Here is a 15,317-nt window from a genome sequence, read left to right on the forward strand (position 1 = left end):
TGGCATCGACCCAGTGGTGTAAATTACACGAAAAAGAGCAAGTTTTCAAAAACAACAAACCAAATATATATTGTGGATCTAAACCTCCAAGAAATTTGCTTCTTAACTATTAAAATCGACCAACACATGGCTTTTCAGAATGGATAAAAAGTAAAATCACAAGAATACTGAACTCCGAGAACAACTGAAAACGGAAAGTCCTTAACCAAATGGCAAAATCAAAAGCTCAAACATATCAAACGAATGGACAACAACAACTGTCATATTCCTGATAAATCATACTTTGTGAATAAAACGACGTTGATAACATCAAAACATTATCTGAAACGCTCATCATCTAGAAACTCGAGCTTCGTAATGACAACAGTATGTCTTACATTCGGCAGAACGTGGTTGAAAGACAAATCCAGCAATTGACAGTCATATGGGAAATGAATGTGATCATCTAATGGCCAACTCATTACTCATACGAGGTATTCTCTTAGAAGTTTTCCACGTTTAGTGACCATGTCGAACGCATCTATCCTATTGAGTTTATAATTATAGTAAATACAGTAAATACAGTCTGCCTGCCACATACTATCGATTCATTGTTATTCTTTGGATACCAATTTTTGTGAATTTCGTGTTGATTGGTAAATCTATGAAATATAGATCTATTTGGTCTTCAAGCCATTGTTCCACTACTAAACGGTCTATTCTACTTACTAGTACACTTGGTACAATCAAAAACCGTATAATAAATTGTTCAAATAAGGGTTTTGACAAAAGTGGACTTCATTACTTTTGGAGTGTAAAAAAATTGTTGAAAGTACATGATAAATTGCATGCTTATATTGGTGATTTTGAATCTGTTCAAAATTTAGATTGTTCTATCCTATAAACCATTTTGCCTCATATTCTTATCAAGAAAAAGTTCACAAACCTAATTAAATGGGCATTTAAAAAGTCAGAATGCGAATATATATGTTCAAACTCTTTTAGGTTATTTTTTAGTAACAACAAACAAAAGAACTATGTCAATTGGACATGCTTTGATACTATAACTGCCCTAGAATTTTTAGTAGATAACATTTATGTTCGCTTTGGAGATTCCGTATATCGTCAAGTTATCGGAATTCCAATGGGGACTAACTGTGCACCACTTATTGCGGACCTGTTTCTGTATTTTTATGAGTTACAATTTATGACTAAAATCAGCAAAGACCCATCTAAACAATATCTGATACAAACATTTAATAAATTTTTAAGTATTTTGATGATATATTGGCTCTCAATAATGACGACTCCAGTATGTACACTAAAGATATTTATCCTGTTGAACTAGCTTTAAATAAAGCTAATACTAACAATGAACATTGCCCTTCCCTGGATCTAGAGATCTATATCATTAATAGGAAGCTTAAGACCAAAATTTATGATAAAAGAGATGGTTTTTCATTTCCTATTGTTAATTATCCATTTTTAGATGGTGATGTTCCCTTGTCACCATCTTATGGTGTTTGTATATCTCAACTTATACGATTCGATCGTGTTTGTAACAACGTATTAGATTTTAGCGAAAGAAATCTATGTATTACTGAAAAATTATTACACCAGGGTTTTCGATATCACAAACTAGTCAAAACAATTACTAAATTTTATCATCGGTACAAGGACATCATTCGTAAATATAAATCAACATGCAGACATCTTATACGATCAGGTATTTCACATCCAATCTTTTATAGTAATATTCTTAACATAGCACAAAAATGTCGGCATTCACCTCAAAAGCTAACAAACCCATTAAACAAACTTATTAAGAAGTGATATAGTTACGAAACTGTTGTCGGGTCATTAAAGACGGCAAAATTTGGCTTTAATATCGATTCACTTATAGGGTCTTTGCATCGGAAATAAACACATTTATTCTAAAACCAGATGTTGGCATGATACGGGTTATGTTCGTCTCATATGTTTTATAATGACATGATACTCAACCCCTAACGGGAGGGATTGTGCTTGATATTCATATGATGAAGAAATAATCTTTCAATCAGTTTAACTGAGGCCTGGAGCTAACATGTCAGTAACTGCTAGTAGTCCTATGTTAATCTATGTATCATTGTCATTTTGTTTAGTTTCTTTTGTTACCTATTCTGACATCGGACTCGGACTTCTTTTAAACTGAGTTTTACTGTTTTGTTGTGTGTTTGTTTTTCTACATTGGCTAGATGTATAGGGGGAGGGCTGAGATCTCAAAAAACATATTTAACCCCTCCGGATTTTTGCGCCTGGCCCAAGTCAGGAGCCTCTAGCCTTTGTTAGTCTTGTATGATTTTTAATTTTAGTTTCTTTTATATATTTCGGAGTTTATTATGACGTCCATTATCACTGAACTAGTACATATTTTTGTTTAGGGGCTAGCTGAAGCACGCCTCCGGGTGCGGGATTTTCTTGCTGTATTGAAGACTCATTGGTGGCCTTCGGCTGTTTTCTGATCTTTGGTCGGGCTGTTGTCTCTTTGACACATTCCCCATTTCCTTTCTCAATTTTATTTAATAGTCAACGAATTATAAATTTCCGATAAATTTGTGTGCATGAAATCGTTATCTACGAACACAAATGAAACTACGAAATATAGAAAAATGGTATCGGTTGGAAATGATGGATGCTAAAAAAATAAATGATTCAGTTTCCATTTCTGTGTAGCAACATTCCAATGTTTCAAGAAGGAAATCGAAATTGGTTGATTGGGCCTAAAAATCCCTTTAACAGATGACAACATATGCGTTCTTTTTTTATCAGATACATTTCTTCTCATATCTTCATCCATTTAATAAATGCAACTTCTAATCATTTTTTTTTTTATGGACGCATAACGTATTAAATGATGACACTTAAAAATACAAATAGTATCGATTCAATTTATGTTCCTTAGGACAAGAACATATTTCACGTTGATTGAAACTCACAACTTGCAATAATTTTATAACGACTGGACTGCATTTCAAATTACTCTAAACTGTATTGCATCAGCAATCATGCATATCTTCACTTGATGACTACATGTAACGATTGATTGTTATTTGCTTAACATTCAATGGAAAATATTTTATGCTTGTTAAGATCGAGAACAAATCAGCTATTTGTACAAGTCGGTCCAGTTATAAAGGTCAACCGGGATGAAGTGCGGGAATTAGGACTGCGAGTATACATATTGGTACATTATTCATCGGATAGTGGCAAAAAACACGTTGTGAATTTCATGACTCCAGAGCACTTCTCTAGAATAACCTTCATCAGAAACGGCCAAAACCGATTATCTAAAAGCCAAGGAATGAATAAAACCGAACTAATTGAAGTGATTTTAACTAAAAAGGATCTGCAATAGCCAAACTGATCTAAGACCATCTATGCCTAAAGGAGTTGAAACCTTAGTTTCTTGATACTTAAATTTATAAGCAGATTTTAGAAAGATTTGTTACAATTCATGTCAGGACCTTAGTAAACTTCTAAGATGATAATATCCCTGAGAACTAAAAGTCTACCTGTAGAGATATTGACCAAGTGATGTAAAAGTGAAAATAACACGTTATGAATTTCAGGAGTCCGAAGCGCCTTTCTGTATTAAACTTCATCAAGAACGTTTAAAGCTGAATATTTAAAAGCCAAAAATTATTTAACCTTAGTAGTTGAAGAGCTTTATAACTACAAAGGACCTAGAAGTTAACCAATTGATATAACATGTCTTACGCAAAGTTTGCCCGAGGGAGTTGAAACATTAGTTTCTTTATAATTTCAGAATAGAGAAATAAGTTTAGACTTGCATCTGATCACATATGGAGCCTTCAAATAGTTGATAGTTGCCAGGATTCTAAGCGTGTAGAAATATTGGCACTCTCTTTACACGAGGCATCGGATTTTACATGTCAATTCTGGCCGGTCATGGCTGCTTATTCAAGCAATTCGCTAAACCAAACGGACGCACGCAATAGCACATACTTGTTACAGCAAAAGTCATCTTTAGATGGTTGGGTTGTTGTCTCCTTAACACATTCCCCATTTCCATTCTCAATTTTATAAGTCTTTGATCAGACTTTGCTTTTTTTTTGCTATTTCTTCTTCTTAGGATTGTGAAATGGTGATGGGAGACGTTCGAAATCGATATGTTCAAGTACTAGGTGCACATAATTTGGTATAAAACAAAGTGTTGTTTTTGTTTAATAGTTTTCGGCATGAACAAGTTAGGAGAATACCTTTTAATCAAAACCATACCATAAGCTTGAATATAATGAAAATATATTTGACCAGCTTCCCCGAAAATCATATTCACGAAGTAGTCATTTTCAAATAAAATCTATATTGAATTAAACTGTTTGAACAATAAACATGGTAAATATGTTAGCTTATAATGTCCCTGCAACATCACAGCATATTTATAAACATCATTATTTATGTCTAAAGATGAGCCACACCTGAAATTATTTTATAACTGTTAACTTTGAGTACATGTTTAATTTCAACCAAAAAAACAAGCTGAGTTGTTTTAATATATATATTTCCTTAGACGCAATATTCTATAAATTACAAGTGCAATTTCCATAATTGAAAACTACATGTTTTGAAGAAAAGTATTCTTACTGAGCATAGTGCTTGTCAAATCTTAAACAAATGCTGCCAAAACGTGTCTGCAGAATATCAGGAAATGCATATGTTTTTTTAAGAAAGCCGTACTAACTATAATACTTTTGTACAAGTCATTCAGCAGTATATAATGTATAAAGGTAATGTATATATGCATTGCCTGTATAAATATATTTCCCTAATTCTAAGCCAATGTTTTCCTTTCCTGATCTGTTGATTATTCTTATTTAATCAAAATGAGGTTCGCTTGATCTCAGTTTTTCGATGGTTAAAACTCGATGATGACGTCATTTTTTCCTGCTTTCCTCTGAATGTCCTATTGTGACGTCATTATATATGCACACTCAAAGCTTGGAATGGAAAAATATCTATATGGTACCACTCTCTTTGTAATTAATATGAGATTAATTAATTGGTTTTTGAATAAATGATGTCTACTACTTTTAATTGTAGATTATGTATCATTAAGTGAAACAGGGGTACACTATCTAAAGGGTTGATTGTGGTTGATACCATTGCCATGAAACCTATGGTTACGGGTGTTTTTATATAGGAAATTTTAAATATGTTGCTTGTCTCACGATAAATCTGCTATCGTTTAATCCAAAACAGGTGTACAGTAATCTTGAAATTGTTGTTGTGATTGTCCTGGCTCTTTCTTGACTGATTTAAGTTATTGAAATTTTTAAAATTTGACCGTGTGCTTGCTTTTTACTTACTGATGGCAAATCAAACTATTTAAATCGTGATATCTGCAAAGCGATGTAATTGTTTGTATGGAAACTTTATCACACATTTGTGTTATGTTTTGAATATCAAATTTGAGTATCTGCATGGTACACGATATGTGACTTCTTACATGTAGGTTAAAGTGATGTCATAGGAAAAGGAAAACAGAAGTTATTCGGTTCACTAATGAAAAAAACAGTACCATTTTTAGATAATCTGTTTTATTTTTATCTTCTATCATTGTACCGGATTATTTTAGATATCCTTTTGCATTCTTGTTGAAAAACCTGGCGCGGATGCCTCGCCTTTTTTCACACAATAATGATTTCAAACTTTTTTTAATGTATATTGTGAATGCCGGTTTTTTAGATATTCGAAAAGAGATTTGTTTTAAGATTTTTAAATTGTTGTTTACATGTACTGTTTCTGTATATAAATATCTATTCATTACTAAAAATGAATAAGCCAGAGAGTCCGAAAGTCAAAGCATTACTTATTATTTGAGTGTCTAATTTATACTTTTTAAACATTTGAAAATATATAAGCGTAAATGATATACATTCCTACCTGTACTAATAAATAAGTCCAGTGCATCAAGTCATTCAGTGTTTGCTAATTATTAAAGCTTATCGTGTATTTCAAAAAGTATTTGTACATGAAAATACAGTCATTTGTTTAATTGAATAAACGCAATATTGATTACTCGTTTCTTTGTTTGTTGGCAATGTACACATGGTAGTTTCAAAATTCGTTTTAGTTTTTAACTTCTTTATACTATAGTAGGTGTAGGTGAATTTACCGTACTTTAATATAGAAAAGTTAACACTTCATTTGGATATTCTTGTTTGCTGCAACGTGTGAGTTACTATATAATGTATAACATTTCATTCCCGTTTGAATGGTTTTGAAACTAGTATTTTTGAGGCCCTTTATATCTTGCTGTGCGGTGTGAGCCAACGCTCCGTGTTGAAGACCTTACTTTGACCTATAATGGTTTACTTTTATAAATTGTAACTTGGATGGAGAGTTGTCTCATTGGCACTCATACCACATCTTCTTATATCTATTTGTAATTTCAGTATATGAATTATTTGTAAAATGACCAAGTACTCAGTAATCGGTGCGAAAAAAAACATCATTGGTGAATCGATCTACGTATCAACGTAACGACTGAAATTTGGATGAAATCACCCTCATCAAATATTCCAGGTTTGCAAACAAAAAAAATAAAAAAAAAATTGTGTTCAAGAAACCTCCAATGTTGATGACTTTTACCCCAGAAAATGTAATTGTCTTCCCCGTATGAAGATGTAAATGCACATGAACTCTGAAGTCAACAAATTATCAAATATTTATCACAAGTAGTGAAGTCCTGTGACTTATTGTTACATTTCAGACTCAGGTGTTCACTGCTTTTGTTCCTCAAATCTTGCTGTGAAATCGTTTCCGCTATTTTCTATGATTGCAAATGATTATTTAGTGGTCATGAATTGCTTTATCTGGCACTTGTATCGAAAACCATGTTCTCGAACGAGTTCATGTTAACAGCTGTTTTTAAGAAATCAATAACTTTTTTTTCTATCTTAGATTACCTTACGTATACATGTACACACCTTTAATTGTCCAGGGCAGCTGACATAATGGTCCCTGTTCTTATGTTGCATATCATATTTCTCGAGGGAAATTATAATAGGTGGAAACAAATACTCCATGCATTTAACATTTTATATACAAAACGACTTCTGCTTTCGTTTAATATGTTTTATATCTTCAAACCTTGCATTTTCAGCTATTGGTAATGTATATTTTGAGGTGTTACTTGTCGTTGAACACACCAAGTGGTGTCGTGTTTGATCAAATGAAAGACCGACCGAAATGAGTTCTTTATAAGGACAATCCTGACACCCCGAGGTGTGTACTACGACAAGAAAAACCTTAACATATTCATTATTTGACTAATATACCGTAAAACAAATATTATTTTAGACAAAGATTTGCAGAATTAGCATCCTTTTCTACCGATCTCACAAAAAAGTGATACTTTTTTCTGATGCCCTCAGATTTTAATACGCCCTACGGCTCATTTAGAATATGAAATAAAACACTATTCAATCTAAAAATAAACTTTAGAAATTATTATTCAAACACAAAAAAATATTACTGTAACTTCATGAAGCAAGCAACAAATGAATTGTCACCACCCGATAAGGGGTATGAAAAATGCAAGTCACTTTGTAAGTATTTTATTGTACCAATTTCGTTTATGAAAGGAGAAGGGGGATGCAATGTTTTATATTTTGTCTATTTGTTTTGAACTTTTTAGTGAGAGGTGAAAAGTGATTATTTTTTCAACAAGTTTTAAGGAATGAACTACTCATCATAATTTTCATTTAAATGGCAAAATAGTTTTTTCAAACAGAAAATCAGGATTTAATTCTATACTCCCCCGAAACCAAGTGTGAGGTACGTGGTTGTTATTCTGAATAATATAGGAATATTTTAAGATTTGATCATTTGATAGAGTACAATAAACATATATAGATGTAAAAATATAAGAACTGACACGAAGAGAGCACGAAATCGTGATCCATGTACATGTAACACAAAAAGGAATATCCGTGCATGTAGGCCAAAGTATGATTTCCTATTCACTGTGAATCAATAAGATTTTCAAAATTCTACACATAAATGCGTTAAAGCTGGCTTGATTTAAAAGTGTTGTGAAAGGTTTCACATTAATTTGTTTCCATTCATCTCGCATATATGATAATGTCCCTTTATTGTATTAACAAAACTTCACATCAATGACGATTTTTTGTAGTTCAGTCTAATATACGAAGGAAAGGATTGTTTTTGCCTTAAATCTATCAAAGATGGAACATTAAAAAAAATCCCTAGTTGGCAACAATAAACTATCAAACAATTAAATATTGAAGTAAATTGACCAAACACATGTCATTACTTAATGCCTTGAAGCATTTTTCATTGAATCATGGTATCGTCCGGTTTGATTTTTCGAAAGAATGAACTATTGTACTGAAAGAAAATAACTCCATATAGGTATATAATATGCATTCATCATTTTACATACACACGCACAAAAAATCATGGTATTCAATATGATGTATTGTGACTTTATTTGGTTCTTATATGCAATAGCATAAGTGTATTTACTGTTTGACTATAACATATATAGTATATGTTAAGTATAAAAAACAATTTAAAAAACATCACAACGAACAGGAGTAACTCTACCTGGGTTCTATTGTTCAACTTGTCGATACACTTACGAGTCCTTAAAAGTTAATCGCATGATTAGTAAAAACAATGACTAACTTTTTTCAACTTATATATGTTATATTAACCATTGTTTTAGTTACTCTTTGTATTAATTTAAGATCATATGTAATGATTGATTTTGTTTTATAAAAAGTGTACCCCAATGTATTGTAAATAAGGGAATATAACTATCTTATCTTCAAGATATAGATATAATGTTTCAAGAGGAATAACATGTTTTGCTTGTAGAGAAAACTTACAATTACTAAAATTTATTAAATGTCCATTAGATAAATAATTGTTTTCATACAGGTAATATGTGTGGCTGTAAGAATTTATAATGAACATGATAATGGTCGTCAGTAGTAAAATGTGCAGTTATTATTTTTATCATTTAATTTGTTATGTTAATTGTATGTAATTATATATTTATGTATACTTTTGTTTGCATTATTTATCAAACAATTTATATAATTTGGGTTTTGTTTTTAATTTGTGATCGGTTAATGGATATTTGAACATTGACACAGTGCATTGTTTCCCTTAGTGCCTTTTTAGTTTCGTAATTACGATAGTATTTTGTCATTCCCCATAGTCATAAAATCAATATCGAGTTTCCCTTTATAATTATTTTAATGTATATACAGGCTTCCCTTATGATCACTGAAATCTTCTTTCTGTCAAGATTTATAGAACATGTATGTGAAGGTGACGTGTATGTATATCTAAATTCAAATTAAATTCAAATTGAAATCTTAAACATAATAATTAATTCATTTTAAACGTTTGTTCTCAAAATGAAAAGCAAAACTGTACTCATTTTATTTTTTTTCCATCTATAACATATTCTCATATTTTAAATATGTGTTAATACTAGAAAAGTCTTGTTATTTTTTCAAATAAATTGATTTTTTTTCCTACAATCATTGTTGGATAACGGTGTCCTCTTACTCAGTATTTTTAAAATAACGTATCACAATTTCATTCGTGACTTAACGTCATGAGAAACCACGATTTAGTGATATAATTGAACAATACTAACAGATCTTTAACCACAATACCTTTAGGTCGCTGAGAATATGTTCTTCCTTTACATTTTCGATGTATCTGCTATCACTTAAAGTTACATAAAAATGTGAAAATTGATTGTCGTTTTGATTTTAATGTGACCTTAATCACCTTGATAATTTTTCTGTTAATGGTAACTATGTAAGGTCAGTTTTGAGTAATGCTAATTTTCCCTTTGTTCGATATACAAGTGTCTGCAGTGATGTCCAGTTTATTTGAACAATTTAAATACAATAATACATATAATAGTTTGCGTCTTCAATTTTCTATGTTTTTCTTTTTAAACTGTTGATGTTCTTTTTGTTTTTGTTTTTATTATTTGCCAGAGTCTTGCCAGTTTGTCCTCAACTTTTGAATTAATGATTTAAACAAAAATGACTTCATTTCAACAAAAATATAGGCATGTTTTGCTTAACTAAAATTACAGCACTATTACTGATTAGTTATTGTATCATATATCATTTTGATCTGAGCGTCACTGATGAGTCTTATGTAGACGAAAAGCGCGTCTGGCGTATTAAAATATAATCCTGGTACCTTTGATAACTATTTACACCACTGGGTCAATGCCGCTGCTGGTGGACGTTTCGTCCCCGAGGGTATCACAAGTTCAGTAGTCAGCACTTCGGTGTTGACATGAATATCAATTATATGGTCATTTTTATAAATTTCCTGTTACAAAACTTTAAATTTTTCGGAAAACTAAGGATTTTCTTATCCCAAGAATAGATTACGTTAGCCGTATTTGGCACAACTTTTTGGAATTTTGGGTCCTCAATGCTCTTCAACTTTGTACTTGTTTGGCTTTATAACTATTTTGATCTGAGCGTCACTGATGAGTCTTATGTAGACGAAACACGCGTCTGGCGTATTAAAATATAATCCTGATACCTTTGATAACTATTGGAGGATGATCAGTATTTTGCTAGTTCATAAATTTAAACACAACTAAAATGTTTCTGTTACTGTTCTTCAGGTTCTTATAAATATGATATAAATTTTCGATGAGGTCTTGTTTTTTTTGTGTGCAACAACGTTGTGGTCGAAAGTCTACTTCGGAGTTTAATTATCATTGTCAGAGTGTATGCAGCCCGACTTTATGTAAGCGAAAAACATCCCTCGAACTTGATTTAAACTTTTCGATACGGTATTTATTGAAGGTTTTCTCATGGTTTGGTTTCGTTTTCTTTTCCAATATGATAAGATGATTCGTGCAAGTGCTTCTTAGTCTGTATCGAATTTGTTTGTGTATCTAAAAAAAAACATAGATATTCATATTTTCATTCCTCCTATTAAATAATTGCCTTTAATATTCAAAGTTTTATTTTCAAAGATTTTAATTGTATCTATGATTTTCATTTCTTTGCAATTGTATTCAACATGCTAAAAATTCAAATATGCTGAAAACTTCCGAAACATTCAGAAAGGACACTGTTCGTGTTAATGAATAAAGAACGTTTTTTTTCGCCATATTCATGACGACGGGGTATTTAGTTTTTGGTAGATTGTCCTAAACATTGTAAACGCTTCACTTTCGACAACATGTGTCCAATCTGTGGGAGTTTGAAACTGTAACCATTATTATACTATCGTGGTATAAATAAATCATTCGATCGTTAATCCTCTGCCGACTCTTTATAAAGGACCTAAGTTTCATCATGCAAAACTTGCCAAAACATTTGTCAAATCAGACAAATTGTCACTCACATTTAAGGATGTCTAAAACAAAAAATATGAAAATTCGTTGATTTACAGCGCGTTTGCCGTTTTGTTCTCAGTTACAGTCAAATATATATATATATATATATATATATATATATATATATATATATATATATATAAGTATTATACAATCAAATAACGAAATACATTGTATTAGCATCTTGTACAAGTGAAAAGGCACTTATTTCAATGAGGGAAAAACTAAAAGAGATTATCCTGATTTTAATAATTTTAAGAAACAATCTTTTGTTAGTCATATGAAAATTAATAGATATTATAAATAAAAGGATTTAAAAGTATTGAACACATATGTTCAAAATGGTATTTACTCAATAAAAGCCTGTGTAAAGTGCTAGTTCCCAATTCATATATAATTCGGCTGGCCACATTTTTACCGGAGACTTCAACATTGTCAATAACACTTCCCTGCGAAATGTGTTATCCAAGGTCCGAAATATCGTGAGCCTAAATCCATCAATTGGAAATACAACTTCAAAATACGGATGGATTCGGTCAAGGATTATGCCAGGCAATGGGCTAAACGCAAGAGAGAAGACGTAGATACTCTTTCCGAATGGATTAAGGCTGTGAGGTTGTTGATACAAATCAGAATTAAAAAAACTAAATGGGTCTATCAATACCCATGCTACGTCAATCTTTAAATACCCAAATGTTGCAAAACACTTGTCCTACCTCCATGACAAATATGTTTTAGTTTCCGCAGATAAAGCCCCAAACAACATCGTTTTTGTGTGTAAATCTCATTACATAAACTGCTTAATAAATCAATTAGGTATTGACAATTCACTTGGAAACTCAACATATATCCTCACGACACTTACCTAAGAGGACATCCTGGATAATTATAAGTCTGTTCTATGTTCCTTTGGAATTTCAACCAAAGATGAAGAACTGGATCTTCCATCACTATATTGGATACCTAAACTACATAAGTGTCCTTACAAACAACGGTATATTGCTGAGTCTTCCAAGTGCTCCACGAAACCTCTTTCTAAATTATTAACATCTATTTTATCAGCAATCAAAGTCGGGCTTCAAAGTTATTGTTAAACTGCCTATTCTAGAGGTGACGTGAATCAGATGTGGATACTAAAAATTTCCAAAGATCTTTTAGAGTACATACAATCTAAGACTCTCTCATCTTGCAATAGTATTAAAAACATTTGACCTTGTTGGTATTGCTTTGTTTCATAAAAAAAAAAAAGAATGGCGAACATAGATACAAGTATCTTGTCTTGGGGAGGGATAAATCCTACTTTGTAAAGAATCACTCTGATTCAAACAAAAAATTCTCTGAAATGACATTATCAAGATGCTTGATTTCTTGATTGACAACACATATGTTACGTTTGGAGATCGTGTTTTTCAACAGACTGTCGGCATTCCAATAGGAACTAATTGTGCCCCTCTTCTTCCCGACTTGTTTCTTTATTATTATGAGGCTGACTTCATACAGGAACTTCTTAGGAAGAAAGATAAGAAGTTAGAAATATCCTTTAACTTTACTTTCCGCTATATAGATGATGTTCTCTCACTAAATAATTCAAAATTTGATGACTATGTTGAACGCATCTATCCCACCGAACTAGAGATAAATGATACAACAGATACAGTTAAGTCTGCCTCATATCTTGACTTACATCTATAAATTGACAATGAGTGTCGGTTGAAAACAAAACTTTACGACAAAAGATATGATTTCAGCTTCCCAATTGTGAACTTTCCATTTTTATGTAGCAACATTCCAGCAGCGCCTGCATACGGAGTAAATATCTCCAAATTGAAACGATATTCCCGGGCTTGTATTTCCTATCATGATTTCCTTGATAGAGGGTTGCTGCAAACAAGGGAGCTATTTAACCAAGAGTTCAAAATGGTGAGTTGAAATCATCCCTTCGTAAATTTTACGGACGCCATCACGAGTTGGTCGACCGTTATGGAATAACCGTTTCACAGATGATATCGGATATGTTCCTTTATGTCGTAATTACAATTCACTTCCTTTTCACCATGAATGTGACCTACCATTTGGTTTGAAGTTTGGTTGTTCCTGAAGAAAAATTATTTCGAACGGGTTATCACGTCCTAACTTTTACGGGAATGTTTTTTACTGTGCCTGGACATTTAGAAACGATTCTGGAAAACTTATTGATCCGTTTAAGCAATTCTTTCTAAAAGGTTACCAATTCAACACTGCAATTAACTATTTGAATATTGTTTTTTTATTGGTATCAATATTGACTTCGTTATCAGTAATTTAAAACCAAACTAAATATTATTGTTATATACATATGCACATTCACGGATCTACAATCTGTCGATACCTGTATCTTGGCATTGCTAAAGGTCATGTTTTTTACTGACTGTTTATGATGTCTTTACGCTAAATTCATTGTATTTTGGATGTGTAATGATTGATAATTTAGTCTGTGATGCATGAATTTTGTATGAGTTGTTATTTGCTATGAACTAGATGTCAGTAACTGCGAGTATTCTCAGATCTGTACTTGGTGTCTTTTGTTATTGGGATTTATAATTTCCCAGCCACGTCCACTATGTATTTCTATTAGATGTATTTCTATGTGTATCTATCTGATGAGTTAAGCCTTTTTCCACTGATTTTTATAGTTCGTTCTTATAATGTACTGTTACACCACTGTCCTAGGTCAGGGGAAGGATTGGGGTCCCGCCTACATGTTTAACCCCGCCACATTATGTATGTATATTTGTGTCCCAAGACAGGAGCCTGTTATTCAGTGGTTGTCGTCTTTTGCAGTGTTACATGTTTGTTTTTTGTAAATGTTTTGTACATTAACTAGGCCGATAGTTTTCTCATTTTAATTGTTTTACATTTGTCATTTCAAGGCCCTTTTTAGCTGACTATACGGTAAGAGATTGGCTCATTGTTGAAGGCTTTATAGTAACCTATATATGTTAATTTCTGTGTCATTTGTTCTCTTGTTAATAATTGTCTGATTGACAAGTATACCACATCTTCTTTTTTATATGAAGTACATCCAGTGACGTTCAATCTCCTGAAACATTTGTTTGATAAACAGTAGGACAAAAAGCATTTTTCTAATTAGTATGACTCAGAAAAAATGGTAAAATAATAGGGAATGATGAAATTAATTAAATAGAATTTGATTGAAATGAAAAATATTCTAGGGATATGAGTATTGTGAACATATTTATCAAATTGTATACATCATGTTCATCACAATATCATAGCGGTTTTGGTCTTATTAAAAGATGTGTAATAGGAGTAGTCTGTAGTTTTATATTCCTTGTTATCATATAACATATTTCAAATTCATAATAAGATTCATTTTGTTACATCTTGTGATGCGTTTATTTGGCAGTCAACAGGGTTTAAGAACATCAGTTGTTCGACCATGTAGTCAAAGGCGTTTTGATAAAGTATACTTTTTCACTTTTTTGGTCTTTTTGAAACTGTTGTTTGTGCTGTATTTAGACCCCTCTACCAAGAAATTTGTTTTGCATGCACACGTATAAAAATTGCGGTTTGTATCCAACGCAATCATAGGTGTAAACGTTGTTTTCAATTAATACTTGTTTATATTTTTTCGTTTGAGCTTGTATTATATTTTCCTTCTGGTTTATATGATCCGTTCATCCTATTTCGACTCTTTAAAATTCAAGAGTCTATCCTAAATTGAGGTAAATTTTATGACCTTTCAAATACTGTTTCGATCTCTAACATCACTGAAGAGATATTAATTGTCGAAATCCGAATATGGTGTACTAAATTTTGCACCTTTTGTTTGCGGTATACCATCTCTCCCGCAAGTTTATTGTTTTCTGTTTGGTTTTAAATTCATATTAAAATCCATTTTGTTGCATCTTGT

The sequence above is a fragment of the Mytilus californianus genome, unplaced genomic scaffold, assembly GCF_021869535.1.
Source record: "Mytilus californianus isolate M0D057914Y unplaced genomic scaffold, xbMytCali1.0.p SCAF_8, whole genome shotgun sequence".
Lineage (NCBI taxonomy): Eukaryota > Metazoa > Mollusca > Bivalvia > Mytilida > Mytilidae > Mytilus > Mytilus californianus.